This window comes from Dasypus novemcinctus, chromosome 21, assembly GCF_030445035.2.
Source record: "Dasypus novemcinctus isolate mDasNov1 chromosome 21, mDasNov1.1.hap2, whole genome shotgun sequence".
NCBI classification, from domain to species: domain Eukaryota; kingdom Metazoa; phylum Chordata; class Mammalia; order Cingulata; family Dasypodidae; genus Dasypus; species Dasypus novemcinctus.
The window spans coordinates 27482330-27499935 of NC_080693.1; the positions used below are offsets into that span (position 1 = coordinate 27482330).

General features: G+C 43.0%; 1 pseudogene; it reads right to left on the reverse strand.

The window, feature by feature from the left end:
• Positions 1-310: 310 nt before the first annotated feature.
• Positions 311-1032, reverse strand: LOC101430067 (TIMELESS-interacting protein pseudogene; annotated as a pseudogene).
• Between the last annotated feature and the right edge of the window lie 16574 nt (positions 1033-17606).

Consider the following 17606-nt stretch of genomic DNA (forward strand, 5'->3'; position numbering starts at 1 on the left):
ATGAAGCCATATCCATCTGTATAAAAATAAACATTAAATTGAATAGACTTAATTAGAGCTAATAAATAAATGAAAAGCATAATTATAAATAAATACCAGATTTTAAACACTGAATCTGCAAAAGCTTTACTACAAAAGGACTTTTCACTCAAAGGAGACAAAATATATAGTAAGCCCAAACTGAGAGAATAGTAAGTTAATAGATAACTTTTCTCTCTTAGTTGAGTCTTTGGTAACATCATTTCTGGATGAAATACAACGTTACTATTGTACATCTTTAAGGATTAGTCCATTTATGTTTCCTCTCATTTTATTCCCTCCTTTCCACTTGTAGTATTAGCGGCAGCAGCAGCTTAAGTGGATTATCTAAAACGTCTTCTTTTAATCCATTTGGCGCGTCATTTTGGTCTTCACTTGTATTAACTTCTTCAATTGAATGTGCTGTTGATGTGTTCACTAACAAGTCATTTCTTGGGACTGACTGTTACTCAGTAGCTTTGCCTGCCTTCTTTCCACGGCCAGTTGTTTATTTCTCTCAATTCTTTTGCTGCTCGTCTGTGAGGCTTCTACTTGACTGAGAAGCAAACGTGTCGCTTTCAGATGAGTTTGTCAAAAAGGCATCCAATTCAGTAGCCATTACATTGTGGCCATTTCCCCCTGCTTCATCAGTGTAAACCAGGGAGATGGAGTGGAATTCGTTTTAAACAGGTCTGAACCTCCTTTTCATTTCCCAGGTATTCAACTCTGTTAATAAAATCCTCAAACTGCAGTTTAGGAAATAATCTATGTGCCCAGTGCTCCATGTGTCTGATCCGCATCTTTAAGTCTTGGGCCTCATGACCCCTACCTTTGGATTTTGCCTTATCGACACCTGTCTTAAGGCTGGAAGCCCTCTCTCTGAAATTAATCTTCATCAGGTTCAGCACCTTCACCATCTTCTCTCTGGAGATACTGGGAAAGGAGGAAAAGTTTCATCTTCTAAACGCTCAAATCTGGTAGGTCAATCAAGCTGTTCTCCTGTGGTTCCAGCATCTTCTTACTCAGACTGCAACCACCACCACCGGGGGCTTACCCTAACAGCAAACCGCGCCTCTGGCAAGACTCAAGAGCTTCTTGCTTCAAGAAGAGACCTCTGAGTTCGGCGCCAAGTCCACTGTGGGCCGCAGCTGCTCCCCAACTAGATGCATCTTGGTGCACTGTATGAACTTTCTTTTAATAGTGATTCTAAACAAGATATTGCTGGTTAGCTTTTTGACAGATTCTGCCAAATTGCCCTCCAAAAATATTTTGTCAATTTATAAGCCCACTGAAAGGATGGATGTGCCCACTTCTCCATGTTATTAGCATTACTTTCATTTAATTTTTGCCAAATGGATGGGCAAAACTCTCTCATTATTGGTTTACCCATAAATGGTTTTTAGGTCTATGTTGTGTAGTTTCATATGTTAAGTGGTCATGTATATCTCTTCTTCTACGTATTGTTTAGTTTTTCTTTGCTCAGTTTTCTATTAAGTTGCCTTTTCCTTATGGAACCTAGGGGTTTAATTCCTTTGTTGTTGTTGTTTTTGTTGTTTTTTTTTTGTTTTGATATTTGAAAATATATATCACTCAAATAAGAATACATAAAATTTTCTTACAAATAAGAAAGTTAATCAAATAATAGATAAATATATGAACAGGTATATATATGAATAGGTAAATATATGAACAAGAAACTTAACTATTTATAAGAACATTTTTAAGGATGGCCAACCTCAGAAGTGATAAAAAATATCAATTATAGGAGCAATAAGATGCTGTTTTACATAATAGTTTGTCAAAGACTAAAACAACTGACAGTACTGTGTTATCTCTTAAAAATAAAATATTTTTTTATTTATTTTAGCTATTGACTTATAGAAACCTCATGCATATTTACATGGAGACATATACAAGTATATTCACCATATTGTTGCTTGTAATAAAAATGAAGCAATTAGATACCTATCAATAGGCAATGCTTAAATAAGAACTGGCAGTTACAATGTACTACCGTACAGTAGTAGAATCAGCTGTATCACTATTTATTTATTTATTTTTGCATAAAATAAACTTTATTTTTTAAGAAGGTTTAGGTTACAGAAAAGTCACATAAAAAGTATAAGTCTATAGTTTACATTATGGTTTACATTTTGCACCATACATTTTTACAGGTTTTGAAAAATGTATAATGGCCTATATTCATCTTTGCAATGTCTTTTTAAAAAATTTTATTGGAATATTTCATTTCAACACATTGCTTGTCTTTTAACTTTGTTGTGTCTTCCTTGTTCAGAAGGTTAAAAAAAAAATTTAAGATGTCAAATCTGACTTCCTTTTCATCTATGGCTTCTGAGTTTTGTGGCTTGCATAGGAAAGATTTCCTTCCCCAGGATTGTATTTTAAATTTTTTTCTGCATTTTCTCCTAATATTTTTATACTTTTATATTTTAAAATTAACTCTATAATTCATATGCTTTAGGTTTCTGAATCTTGCGTAAGGCCTAATCTTTTTTATTCTTCAGAAACTTTCAGTGTCATTTGTTGATTATTCTATATTCTATAACTCTGATTAGAAATGCCACTTGTATCACATACTAAATTATTTACATGGTCTGGTTGTGAATTTTATTTTGTTCTACAACACATCATTTTTACTCACAATATCTCTGTCATATGTTTTGATATCTGCTAAAGAAAGCCTCATAAGCTTATCTTCTTCAAAATTCATTTAGCTATTGCAAATTTTTTCTTCCAGATGAATTTTTAAGATTGGTTGGTTAAGATCCATGAAAAAATCCTTTGGGTATTTAGATTGGGGTTGCTGTAAATTTGTAGATAAACTGGCAATTGATTAACAATACTAAACCTCTCTATCCATAAATATGACATATTTATCAAGTCCTTCAGGCTCTCTTTTATGTTCTTAATACAATTATCTTTTAAAAACATTTTGCCTTTCTTCTTAGATTTATTTTGAGATATCTTGTGGATGTTATTGACATTATGAATGGGATTTTTAAAAATATTCTTTATTATAAAAGTTGTGAACTTGCAAAATAATCATGCACAGGTGTAGAATTCCCAAACAACAATCCATCACTAACACACCACACCATTGTGCAACATTTGTTACATATTAGGAGATAATATCATCAGACCATTACCACTTACTATCATCTACAACATACACTTGGCATATTTTTTCCATACGCCCCTATTATCGACACAGTACTTCTTTGGCATTGATGCAAAAATATTACAGAATTGCTGTTAACTATAGTCCATAGATTACATTAATTTTATTTTTCCCATGCTTCTCCATATTTGTGAATGGGGTTTTCTGTTGCACTTTAGCATCTAATTGATTATTGCTAATATATAAGAAAGTTAGTTTTTAAAAATATTACCCTTAATATCCTGCCATCTTACTGGAACTTCCTTATCCATTCCAAAACATTGTTAATTGATTCTCTTGGATTTTCTAGGCAGATGACCTTATCATTTGCAAATAGAGATAATTCTTCCTCTTTATTTCCAATGTTAATGTTTCATTTCTTTGTTTTATATTATTGAATTGTGTATTAGTTTTCTTTCACTGCATGACAAATTGCCATGTACTTAGCATGTTACCCTTTTAGTAACTCACTGTTCTGTAGGTCCACGATGTGGCTGGTTTCTCTGCCACTGAGACTCTCACAAAGCTGAAATCAAGTGTCAACTGGAGGTGTTCTCATCTGGAGGTTGGGGTCCTCTTCGGAGCTCATTCTTTTTTTTTTTTTTAATTTTTTTTAATTCATTTTTTAAAAATATTACATTCAAAAAATATAGGGTCCCATTCAACCCCACCGCCCCCACCCCACCATTCCCCCCACAGCAACACTCTCTTTATTCTTGTTATTGTCAGAACCCAGTTCCCTGTGGTTGTAGGACTGAGGTTTCCTTGTTGGCTCTCAGCCAGCAGCCACTCACTTCTTATGACTGTTCTCCAGTCCTGGAACGAGGTCCCCTCTCTCTTCAAGGCAGCACTGGCCCTTCGAATCTTCTCAGGCTTTCCAATCACTCTAACTTCCCTTTCAGCAAGCAGCCAAAGAGAACACTGCTTTTAAAGGGCTCATCCAGGTCCACCCAGATAATCTCTGTTTTTTAAGGTCCAGTGACTTGGGTCTTGAATTACATCTTCAAAATCCCTTCACAGCAGTACCTAGATGGGGTTTGATTGGAAAATCAGGGGACAGGACTCTTGGGGGTAAGGAGGGGTCTTTAGAATTCTGCCTTCCACACATTGGCTTGAAACTCCAGTACGATGCTCTTTGTCCATCTCTCTTGCAACCCTATCCAAGGCCAGCCACCCATAGGAACAAGTCTGATAGGTGTCATTTATGGAACCTACCTGGAATTCCCTCAACAAGGGGAATTTTCTTGGAGCTGGCTAACATTTGTACCAGGCGACCCCTCCCTATGAGGGTCAGTGTCTTAGTAGCCATAGTAACTGTGCTGTCAGAGGGGATGGAAACTTGGAAGAGCAACAGGGAGGCAGATCAGCAAGGGACAGATGCCGGCTCCTCTGAGTGCAGGGAATGGTGCTGAATGGATGGCAGCCTGGAGAGCTGGGAGCAGGGACACCGGCAGGTGGGAAGGGCACTGCTGGTGCTACTGCAGAGGAAGGTGCACCTCCCTGCTGGGCTGCGGCTCATGGGCTGAGGCCTGGAGCCCCTCATGCTAGATTCTTCCCCCAGAAGAAGGGCCCCCCTCAGGCTTGTATGACCCCTTAGTCCTGGGCCTTGCTGTGATCTGCAGCCCTATGGACTCGCATCTGACCCAACACCTCTCCCCAGGGGATCATATTCGTGGCCTGGCTCCAGTGACCACCTTGTGGCTCAGGATTCCCAACACATGGGTCTCCAGCATGCTCTTGCTTCTGGGCTCCAGACTTGCACATCCATCTGCCTCCTTGACATTCCCAAAGTAACACAGATCCAAACCTGAACTCATGATCATTCTCCCCAGACCCTGGACTGCTTTCCATTCCAGTCAGTGGCCTCGAAGTCTGGGCTTCTTTTGCACTGCCCTCTTCTCCACCCTCCCTGTGGCCAAGAGTGTGGATGGGAACTCCTCAGTGGCGCTGCAGCTCTCTATCTCCACCCTTGCCACCCTAGCCTGCTAACTCATCTTTTCATCTCCATTCCCCCCACTTTAATCCTTTCTCTACACAGCAGTCAGATGGAGCTTTTCAAAACACAAGAGGGATCATGCTACCCCCTTCTGCTCAAAATCATTGCTCTTAGGATAAAGACCACAATCCTTCTTGTGGCCAACAAAACCTTGTGGCGTCTAGCTGCTCCCTACTTGTCTGGTCTCAATCTCACTCTGTGTTGCCCTCAAATCCCTGCTGCCCTGCTCTGTTTCTCCAACCACGGGTCCTTGGCAAAGCTGTTCCCTCTACTTGTTCTGCCATATCCTCTTCTATACTTAGCCTCTGTTCCCCATTAAATACTATTCCTCCTTGTTCTCTGAGCTCAAGGGGCACTTCTATGGCCCTGTAAATTAGCTTGGGACCACCTTTTATAGACTCTCTTTGCATCATAAACCTTTTTCTCATAACACTTATCCCAGTTCGTGCAGCTTATATTTAGGTATTTATTTGATACGTGTCTGTCTCCCCTATAAGATTGTGTGCTCTGTGAGGGTAGGGACAGGTCTGTTTAGTTCAGTGCAATGGGTGGCATTAGACGGGTGCTCTCTCCTTTGTGGAGAGAACAAGTCACTCCTGAATTCGGTGCCTCTGCCTGCAGCCTCAGCACAGCAGCAAGGCCAGGCCGGGAATGCCCCCTTCTGAGTTGTAGCAAAGAGACCAGAACTCATTTCCCTTTTGCCAAGAACCCAAGATCCCAGCAAGTCTCCAATACATGTTTCAGAGAGCCTGGGGAGACAGTGAGGAGGGCAAGAAGGCCTGGGAAGAAACGGGGCAACTGTGCTTTTCAGGGAGAGCTTGGAATGGAGAGATGAAGCACTGAGGTGCCACTTGTCCTGCACCCCGCGGCCGGATCAGCAGAGGAAATTGTGAGGGCATCGCTGTCCGAGTGGGGAGGGAAGGCAAAAAGAACCCACGAGGGGGGCCGGCAGTCTGCACTTAAACAGCAGGCAGAGCCTGTGTGGCACAGTTAAGCTGGACTGAGCTGAAGTATATGCTTACTCTGTTCTTGTGAGATGGGTAAATGGACAGCTAAAATGCACAGGGTTTCAAAACTGGAATGAATAGAATGAATGAACTGTAAGTGAAGGAAAGAAAGAGAGAATGAATAAGAGTGGAGGCTTACAAGCAACATTACCACTTATTAACAGATATATGTTGAGTTTCTACGCTGGGCCAGGCACTCTTCTAGAGCCCAAGCTATGGCTATGAGCAGGAAAGCTGTGGCCCAGTCTCACAGAGAGCATGTTTTTGTGTGGGAGGCAGGGAGATAGACAAACACATAAACAAGCACGTACATTAACATCCTGTCAGGTGGCAGTAAGAGCTAGGAAGAGGAAAGCATATATTAATTGAGGGCTTGTTCAAGACCCATTCACGTTTAATATATTGAATCCTCACAACAATCTATGAGACAGGCATGATTATTATCTCTGTGGAGCATGGAGAAGTAAAACAATTTGCCTAAGTTGACACAGCTGGTAAATTGTTGTGACCGTTAGGAGAACATCAAGAGCAAAGTTGACTCTCAAAATTTCTTTCCATCCCGAAAGGCTGGTTCAACGAAGAGGTGATTGATTGAACTAATGACCCCCAAAGATGTCTGTATCTGAACCCCTAGTGTATCAGTCAGCCAAAGGGGGGCTGATGCAAAATACCAGGAATCTGTTGGCTTTTATAAAGTGTATTTATTTGGGGTAGGAGCTTGCAGTTACTAGGCCATAAAATGTAAGTTACCTCCCTCACCAAAGTCTGTTGCCACGTGTTGGGGCAAGATGGCTGCCGACATCTGCCAGGGTTCAGGCTTCCTGGGTTCCCCTCTTCTCGGTGCTCATTTCCCTCCAGTCTCAGTTGCTCTGTTCTCTCCACGAGGCCAGCTATAACTTAGGCAAATGGCTTGTGTCTCTTCCCAGGGCCTCTAATGTATCTGCTTCTCTGTGTGTTTACTTCTAGGATTAAACTCCAACTAATCCTCTGCTCTGCTGTGTAGTTTTCTCTATGAGTCTCTGCCCTCTTGGTGGGCAGGGACTCGATGTCCTACTGCCATGGCCCAATCAAAGCCTTAATCATTATTTAATGAAGTAAAAGTGAAACCTCTGAATCCAATACAATCTAATGTGCAAACAGGCCAGTTTATAAACATAATCCAGTATTTATTTTTAGAATTCATAAATAGTGCCAAACTGCTACTCCCTGGAATCTGGGAATATGTTATATGACAAAAGGGCCTTTGCAGAGAGGAATAAGGATCTTGACATGGGGTTATTAATCTAGATTATCCAGGGGGCCCGATGCAAGGACAAGCATCCTTATAAGTGAGGAGGGAGGCAGGAGGTCAGAGTCACAGTGATAAAATGTGAGGGGGACTCAGCCTGCCACTGCAGCTTTGAAGATGGAGGAAGGGGACGGTGAGCCAAGGAATGGGGGCAGCCTTTAGAAGCTGGAAAGGGAAGGAAACAAATTCTCCCCAAGCACTTCCAGAAGGAATGCTGTCTTGTCTTCCCAACACCTTGATTTTAGCCTAGCAAAACCTATTTTGGAATCATGGCCTTGAGAACTGTAAAGTAATAAAGGTGACTTGTATTAAACTGCCAATTTTGTGAAAATTTGTCACAGCAACCGTGGGAAGCTAAAACACCAAGTTCTCAAGGTCAAGCCAGGATTTAGTTAGAGTATGAAGAGAGTGACAAAGGGGAAAAAATAAGAATGGTTTTGGTGATGGCATGATTGGTTCCAGAGGGTGGAAGGGAAAACATGACTTAGTGATCAAACAGCAAATGAATAATGAATGAATGAGTGACTAGTGAGCAATGAACAGTGTTTCAGTTAGTCTTTGCATAATAAACCTCTCCAAACTTAGTGCTTAAAACAATGATTTACCATTTCTTATGATTCTAGGGGTTGACTTGTGTTCAGTTCTTCTGCTGGTTGCCCCTGGCTTAGCTGGGGTGAGCAGGGGCTAAGCTCAGCTGGGACTGGGATGACTGGAACTCTCTCCCTGGGATTTTTTCCAACCCAGGCTTCTTCACCCACAGTGGTCTCAGAGCAGGGCTCTCAACAGGTGAAAGTGGAAGTGGCAAGGCTTCTGGAGCCCCAGGCTCTGGAACTCTTACAACATCACTTCTGCCTCATTCTCTCAATACAAGCAAGACACCAGGTGTGCCCAGATGCAAGGGAGTGAAGAAATAAACTCCTCCTCCAATTGAGAGGAGCTGCAAAATCATGTTGTGAAATAACATGCATACTTGGATGGGAGAAATGTGCAGACATTAAAATATATGTCATAAATGGATGCATGGGGAGTGCTGGAGGACTCACAGATTTCTGTTTGTGGTCACGATGGGGTCACAGGGTCTGGATTTACCCTCCCAACAGAAAAAACTAACACCCTGGACAAAAGATATGAAACAATAGTTTTCAACCCATAGGACATTAAGAAGCAGGACAGTGATCACTGTGAGATGAGAAACAAACACTGAGCCCTACAACTGTCCCAGCTTACTGCCTGGAGAGAGCTCCTGGCTCTGGCACAGGGCTACAAAGCAGAGTCCGTGGACTCCCTGAGTTGAGGAGACAGAGCTCAAGTCTGCAGAGTTTGCAAGGTAGAGTACCAGGGAAAGAGTTCTTCACAGAGAGAGAACTCCAGAGGGCTCCAGAAGGTCTCTCTCAAGTATTCAGCTGAGCACTGATCAGTTCATTCTTGTGAAGAAATAGCTGAAGGAGGGGTGGGGGGAAACCCTGAGGATATAGAAAACAATCTAGAGAGCTGACCCCGGGCCAGGAATAGGGCTTATGCCCACTAGCCAGCTTAGAAACTCTCATAATTCAAAAGGAGTAGGGTAGAATACTCAAGAGTCTGCCTAAGTCAGGGGTTCTTAACCCTTGGGGGTCTGTGAAAAGATTCAGGGGGTCCGTGAACTTGAATTGAAAATTCAAAAAAACATTATTCTTGCAGGGATGTGTTGGTGCAGGCGTAATATATTTATTAAATAATACACAGTATAGTGTGGACTTAGTAAGGGGTCCGTGGTTTTCACCCGACTGGCAAAGGGGTCCATGGAACAAAAAAACATTAAGAACCCCTGCCTAAGTAGCGGGGTGGAATTAGTCCTAGACTAAGTGCTGCACTGCTCCCACCAAACAAAAATTAAAAGCAAGCCTCAAAAGGATCAAACTATTTCCAAGAAACCAAACTTGATCCTAAAACAAAGCTCAAGAATACTTAGAGGAATACAAGGATATTTAGGTCCTGAACAGGTAAAATTCATAATCTATGCCATCCAATCAATATTTGCCAGGCAAGCAAAGAAGCAAAAAAATATGACTCATGAAAAGGAGAATAATCAATCAATCATAACCAAGTCAGACCTGACATAGAAAATAGAATTGTTACACAAGGACATTAAAAATTTATAACTGTATTCTACAGGTTCAAAAAGCTAGAGGAACAGGTAAACATTTTAAATGATTATAAGGATATTTTTATTAAATCCTGAATAGGACTTATAGAGATGGAAACTACATTGTAGAAGATGAAAAATACATTGGACGAAATTAATGATAGATGAGGTATTGCAGGAAAAGAGATTGGTGAGTTTAAAAACAGCATTAGAAACTATGCAAAATGAAACCCAGCAAGAAAAACGATTGAAAAAAATGCATAGAGCATCAGTGTACTATTGGAAAACTTCAAGCATCCTAACGTACATGCAGCTGGATTCACCAAAGTTGTGGGGGGTGTTCAGAAAAAATATTGCGGTAAATGAGAAACTAAATAAATCCTAAGGACAAGAAACATAGAAAATTATATTAAGGCAGTCATATTCAAACTGATCAAACCAGTGATGAAAGTATTGTAAGGGTCTAGAGAAAAAAGATATGTTATTTTCAAATCTTATTCACTCAGTAAAACGTAATAGGTAGACAAATAGGAGATTGGGGTCCAGTTTTGTTGTTACAAGGCCAGAGGCCCGAAAGGGGTTGCTGTATGGTCACATTGGTACCTCTTGGTGTGAATGCTCAGCCCATTCCCCTTTTTGGGAATTCTTCCTCCAGTCTCAATATCCACAGGAATAATTATTTATTATTAATAAAATAATACATCTATTGTTTCCATCCTTCTTCTCCTTGCTGCTTTCTTATTTGCTCTAACTAAGATCAGAGCAAAACTAATGACATTGAAATTAGGAAAATGATATAAAAAAATCAATGAAACTAAAATCTGGGTCTTCAGGGGGAAAAATCAATCAAAGTTATAAGACTGACAAAAATGAAAAGAAAACACAAATCACCAATAGCAGGTGTGAAATAGGGAATACCTCTACAGATTATGCAGTCGTTAGAAAGATAAGAGAACACTACAAAAAATGATAATAAGAGAACATCACAAAACTTCATGCTCACAATTCAAGAATTTAGAATAAATGGACCAATTTCTAGAATCCACAAACTACCAAAACTCAACTAAAATGAAAGAAACAATCTGAATATCTCTATGGCAATTAAAATAAATTAAATTCATAATTTATAACTTTCATAAAAGAAATCTCTAAGCCCAAATAGTTTAACTGGAGAGTTCTACCAAACATTAAAAAAAAAAAAAAATAAACATCAATTTTATGCTATCTCTTTCAGGAAATAGCAGAAGAGGAAACACTTCCCAACTCATTTTATGAGACTAGTATAATCCTGCTACCAAACAAAGAAAGAATAAAAGAATAAAACTACAGACCAATATCTCTCATGAACTTAGATGCAAACAACCTAAAAAAAATCCGCAAAACAAATCCAATAATGTATAAAAAGTATTATACATCACAACCAACATAATTATTTCAGGTATGCAAGGCTGATTCAACATTCAAATATCTATGTAATCCCATATCAACAAGATAAAGAAAAAAAATCATATGATTATATAAATTGGTCCAGAAAAATCATTGGACAAAATGCAACGGCCATTTATGAAATTTTTTTTTTTAAAAAAGGAAGTTAGGAATAGAAAGTAATTACCTTAAATTGACAAAGAGTATCCACAAAATCCCTATACCTAACATGATACTTAGCAGCTAAAGACTTTTTTACTTCCCCCTAAGATCAGAACAAGGCAAGAACAGCTGCTCTCACCACTCTTATTTGACACAGTACTAGAAGTTTTAGCTACTGCAATAAGGCAAGAAAAAGATACAAAATGCATACAAATTGGAAAAGAATAAATAAAACTTATTTGCAGAAGACATGATTGTGTATGTATTAAATCTCAAGGAATCTACAAAAATATGCTAGAACCAATAGGTGAGTTTGGCAAGTTCTCAGTATGCAGGAACAATGTACACACAAAAAATCAAGGGGCATCTGTATACCAACATGGAACATGCAGAAAACAAATCTAAAAACACAAGGTCATTTACCATGGCTCCAGAGATAATGAAATACTTGGGTATACATTTAACAAAATACGTACAGGGTCTGCATCCTGAAATGACAAAAAGCTGATGAAAGACATCATAGAAAACCTAAATAAGGGAGAAGACATACTGAAAGAGTCAATGTAGTAAAGGTATAAATTATCCCCCAAATTGATCTACAGATTTAATACAAGTCCTATCAAAATCCCAGCAAGATTTTTGTAGACATAGACAAGCTTATTCTAAAATTTATGTGCAAAGACACAGATCCTAGAATAGCTAAAACAGTCTTGACAAGGAAGAATAAAGTGGAAGGAATTGCTCTACCTAATATAATTGTTGCCAAGACTGTGTGGTATTGATGAGGGACAGACACATAGATCAACGGAACAGAATAAAGAGCCCAGAAAGAGACCCCCTGAATATACTCAACGGGGTTTTGACCAAGGTGCAAAAGCCATTTAGTGGAGGAAGGACACCCCTGGGCAAAAATCTGAATCACAATCTAAAATCACACGTTATACAAAAATTTATTCAAAGTGGAAAACAGACTTAAATGCAAAATGTAAATCTATAGTCTTAGGGAAAAAATGGGAAAATTGAATAAATTGAACCTTATCAAATTTTTAAAATTTTGTGCTGTCAAAGACCTTGTTAAAAGGATGAAAAGACAAGCTACAAACTGAGAGAAATATTTGCAAACCACATTGGACAAAGGACTAGTATCTAGAATACATCAAGAACTCTCAAAATGCAACAGTGGGGGAAAAAAAGCAATCAAGTTAGAAAATGAACAAAAGGCATGAATAGACATTTCAGTGATGAAAATACAAAGATGGCAAGTAAGACGTTCAACATCATCTGCCATTAGGAAAATGCCAACTAAAACCACAATGAGACATCACCACACACCTATGAGACTGGCTAAAATAAAAAATAGTGACAGCAGCAAATGCTGGGGAGGATACGAAACAATGAATCACTCATAATTGCTGGTTGGAAAATCAAATGATACAGCCACTCTAGAAAACACTTTGGCAGTTTCTTATAAAACATGCGATTACCATATAAGCTAGGAACTATACACTTAGGCACTTATCACAGAGAAATAAAAACTTGTTTACACAAAAACTTGTACTCAAATGTTCCTAACAGCTCTCTGTGTCATGACCCAAACTGGAATCGACCTCGACATCCTCCAGGAGATGAAAGGTTAAACACTCTGCGGTTCATCCCACCAGGTACTCAGCAACAAACATGAGTGAATTACTGGTACACTCAGGCGAATCCCCATGGAACTACGTCAAGGGGAAAAGGCCAGTGCCAAGCCAGTACATATTCTGAAATGACAAAACGTTAGAGAACAAATTCGTGACTGCCTGAGACCAGGAGTGGGGCAGGAGCAGGAAGGAGGTGGTGTCGTTGTAAGAGAGAACACAGGCCATCCTTGTTGCCATGGGACTGTCTACACATGTGAAAATTTCTACATGACTAGATACCCATATAAATCAGGACAAGTAAAACTGGGGAAACCTGAGTAAGACTGGTGGCTTGTATCAAGGCCAACATCCTGGTTGTGATATTGTACTATAGTTTTGCAAATTGTTAACATCTTATTGTTTCTTACAGTTGCATGTCAATCTACAGTGATCTCAATAAATTTTTTTAATTAAAAAGAAATTGAACATACCCCTACCATAAGATCTGGACATTCTACTTCTAGGTGTTTACCCAGGAGAAATTAAAGCATATGTCCTTACAATGACTTGGGCATGAATATTCATAGCAGCTTTATTTAGAATAACCCCAAACTGGAGACAACCAAAATGGCCATCGACAAGGGCCTGGATAAACCAACTGTGGTATATCCACACAGTAGAATATTACTCAGCCGGAAGATGGAATGAAATACTGATAAATGCTACAACATGGAGAAAACCAGAGGGCCTTCTGTGAGATTCCATTTACACAAAACTCTAGAAAATGCAAACTAACCTTCTAGTGAAAGGAAGCATATCATTGGTTGCCAGGGGATGGAGAGCGTGTAAAAGGGCATGCAGAAACTTCTGGGGTGATGGATATGTTCATTATCTGGATTGTGGTGATGGTTTATTGGGGGGTGTGTGTGTGTGTGTATTTGTCAAAACTTATCAAATTTTACTTTTAAATGTGTCCTGTTTCTTGGGAATAAAAAGAAGAAATGGATGAGTATATGAATGAGTAAAGAAATTAAGAATGGATGCATACATGGTTTAAATGACAAATGAGGAATAAATGAGTGAATAGTGATGATCAGAAGTCAGTGATAAAACAGATGAACAAGGAGTGACGTGATGAAAAGCGAGGAGGTGGAGGGTGTCCGGGCAGAGGCCAGGCCCGCAGGCCCCACTCCAGGCCCGAGTTCCAGCCATGGAGGTAGCCACTGCCCTGGCTTCTGAGCGGCCCCTCAATGCTGGACCAAATCTGGTCTGAAGCCCGGGACCTTCCTTTCCCCTTCCCCTTCCCCAGGCTCCTGGGTTAATTGGCACTTCCTGAGAAATGCTGCCAGTACACTCTGAAATGTCCTCTTAGCCATGGCAGCCTATAAATCACAGCAGAGAAGTGGGTGGCAATTACCTCATCTCTCCCAGAGCACAGGGATGGCAGCTTCCAGGAGATGGCAGTCAGTGAGTGGGGATGTGAACATCGTGGAGAAGAGCTCTGGGGCCCTGACAACCACGGCCCCTTCCCCCTGCCCAGTGTCATCCCGGGATGAAGATGCCAGAGAGGTTTCATACATCAGCCTCAAACACAGGAGGCATGGCACAGAGGAGACAGTAGATGAAGGGGAGGCACTGAGAGTGAGGGAGAAACTGGAAAGCAGAGCTGTATACGTAGGAGATGCAAGGAGGGGGTCATTATCAAAGTAAGAGTAGATGGGGCTATGGTGGTGGAGGATGGAGTAGCTGGGAGAGAGTAACTTGACAGGCAACAGGGAGAGGGAATGGGGGACGGGGTGAGCAGGACTGAAGAGGGTTCCTTTCCAAAAGCCATGTAGAGGGCAAACTTCCAGTGCCACCTAGATGCAGCTGCCAGGCAGGAGGAGGCGTGGGGCTTCACCTCCCCAGCCCACCCCACCCATTGCTTAGAGTGCTCAGGAAGGGGCGGAGTTGCCCAGTCTTGGAGATGAATCCAGGGCTCACAGAACACCAGCCCCACAGGAGGAGTTCTCTAAGAATTGACCAAACCCAACGCCAACATTCAGAACGCAGAGCCGGCGCGTCAGCACTCCAGGAAGCGGTCTCTCTGTCGGCCTGGCCTCCCCTGCAGCAGGGCGTTAGTCACAGAGGAGCTGTGCAGGAGAGGGGCCCAGGCCACGGCTGCGGGTGATGGTGGCAAATAGCTAAGTCTCCTTCATCAGCTTCGACGTGAGTGGATTCTGGAACACTGGGCCATGCGGCAGGGAATCGAGGGGCTCCTCAGCCCTGAGTGGGCTCCCTGAGAGCCATCCTATTCAAGGACCCATTGTCTCTGCAGAACTCCGATTTCCTGGAGAGGGAATCCAGTGGTCCAGACTGGATCAGACCTCTCTACTCAGCGTGCTTCCCCTGCACCCCACACCTCCAGCATCCGTCTTGACCGGTCCATCACTGGAGCACAGATGGCCAAGTTGCATTGCAAGAATTCATGGGCTCAGGACCCTCAAGCTGGAAGGGAGCTTGAACACAGCCTGGCCCGTCTCCTGCTGGCATCCACTCCCCGTCAAGCCTCCAGTGTCAGAGGGCCTAGCCTTGCAAAGCAGCCCATCTCCTCCGAAGACAGGCCTGGCCCAGAAAGCTGCCCTCACACAGAACTGCAGCATCTCCCTGACTTCCACGGCCCAAACCTTCCCCACGGAGTCCTTCAGATTTGCAGAGACGCTGACCACGTGCTCTGGGGCCCCTGAGCCTGGGTCTCCTCTCCCGATTCAGCAGCGCCCCGATGTGCCCCTGGTGCCTCGTCCACCTCCTCCCAGGGGGCAGAGGCGTGGACAGGTTCTTCCTCTGTCTTCCAGCCTCTGACCCACGTTGTGCGCCTGGGGCGGGGTTCATAAGGAAGTCGACGTTGAGACTGTGTGTCTTTATCAAGGCTGTTCCCGCTGCAGCTAACAAAAAAGCATTGGGACTAGTTGAAGCAAATAAAAAGGGGGTGTTAGAGGAAAAACACAGGAATCCAAGATGAGACATATACAGGCCTCAAGAGGAACTGCAGCCAAGATGCAGAAAGCTGCCAGGAATTGAGGTCTCGCTCTCCAGCCCCCCGGGGTGCCATTGCCTCAGCTTCTCTCTGCACACACCCCCCCTCAGGCTTTCAGTCTGCCCCATCTCTAGCTCTCTATTATTTCCCATTCAAGGAGCAGCTGAGAAGTTGAAACTGCCGGTGGCCTCTGTATAACTCAGTTTCCTGGGAGAGAGCCTGATGGGTACAGCTGGGTCAGGTGCTGCTCCTAGATCTCAGCCATGCCTGGAGGAGGGGCAACTGTGGGGACGGGACAGCCCAGGGTGCTTTCCCATGGATGCTGGGAGTAGATTCCCAAGAAGGGAGGTGGGCTGAGCATTCACACCAAGAGGTGCCACTACCACGTGGGTGCCACGGCTGGGACTGTCCACAGCCACAGCCCAATGGGACCATATAGCAACCCCATCCGAGCTCTGGCCTTGTGACAACAAAACTGCATCCTGGCCTCCTATTCATTACTCAGCCTATCTATTATGGCCTACTGAGTGAATAGGATTGGAAAAATGAGGACGTCACAAATAATCTCTCGGGGGCGGGGAGAAGGGGGTAGCACCGAGCAAAGTCTCATCCACATGCATTGCTGAGGGGTCCTGGGCCCATGCACACACTGGTGATCTGAGGATCAGTGACACGTGTCCCCAAACCTTGTGGCCTCGATCCCTGGGAAGACTAGTGGGATAAATGTTATAATTGAGGCATAGTGCCTGGGCCCCAAGCCTGGGTCGCTTTCTCCCCGTGTGACTTCTGGCCTGTTATTTAACCTCCCTGGGCCTGTTCCTCATTGGTAAAACAGGGCATAATAATAGGCTCACCCCCCAGGCTGGTTACGAGGATTAAATGGGTTACTCCATCAAGCACTCGAAAGCAGGCCACCCCGTCAACGCTACGAAAACGCTGCTTTAAAAACACGAAGTGAGGCGTATGCAGGGTCCAGAAGGACTGGGAGGGGAGCAGCAAGTGCAGGGAGGAAATGTCCCTGCAGAGGGAGCTCATCTCAGAAGAGGAGCAGAGGACTCACGGATGGGGTGCTCAGTTCTGGACGGAGGTAGGGGTCCCAGAGCACAGGGGACTCCCCAAGAGCAGGAATGGGGGTGAACGGTGACGCTTGGTTTCTAGCATGAGAACTCGATGGGCATGTCTGACTCGGGGCCAGGGAGCTCAGCTGGAGACTTGCAGCCTGCCATCCCTGTGGAGACTTGGAGCACAGGGCGTGAGCAGAGTGGAGCTCAGCAGAGCCATCGGGGCTGGAACAGACATGTCGTCAGTTGCGTGGTAAGTGGCTCTCTGCTCCTCCCCCAGGCTTCTCCCTGTGCCGGCCATTCCCACCGTCCCGCTGGAATAGTCTCTGCCCTCCCAGCCAGGACCGAGTGAGGGCCCTCGGGAGGCACGCGAATGTGCAACTTTTTATAGTTCCCATTTATCAGCCCTCGCCCGGGACGGTGCCTGGCCATGAATCACAGTGTCCACGATCCGGGGAAAATGCAGCAGCTCAGCAGGTATGGGGCGGGGCCCCGGGGTTCTCATTCACAAAGACATCCTTCCACTTTATTAAAATCAATAAGAGTTTTATTACAGGATAAATGAAATGAGAGCTCCTTGCTTCTGGGATAACAAACGACGCAGCCTATCAGCTGGCATGGAGGCCCTCTTGGTAATGCGGGCACAGGTGGATGGGCAGACGCTGACCCACAGGACTGAAGAGAGAAGACGGCTGGGCCAGAAACACGTCT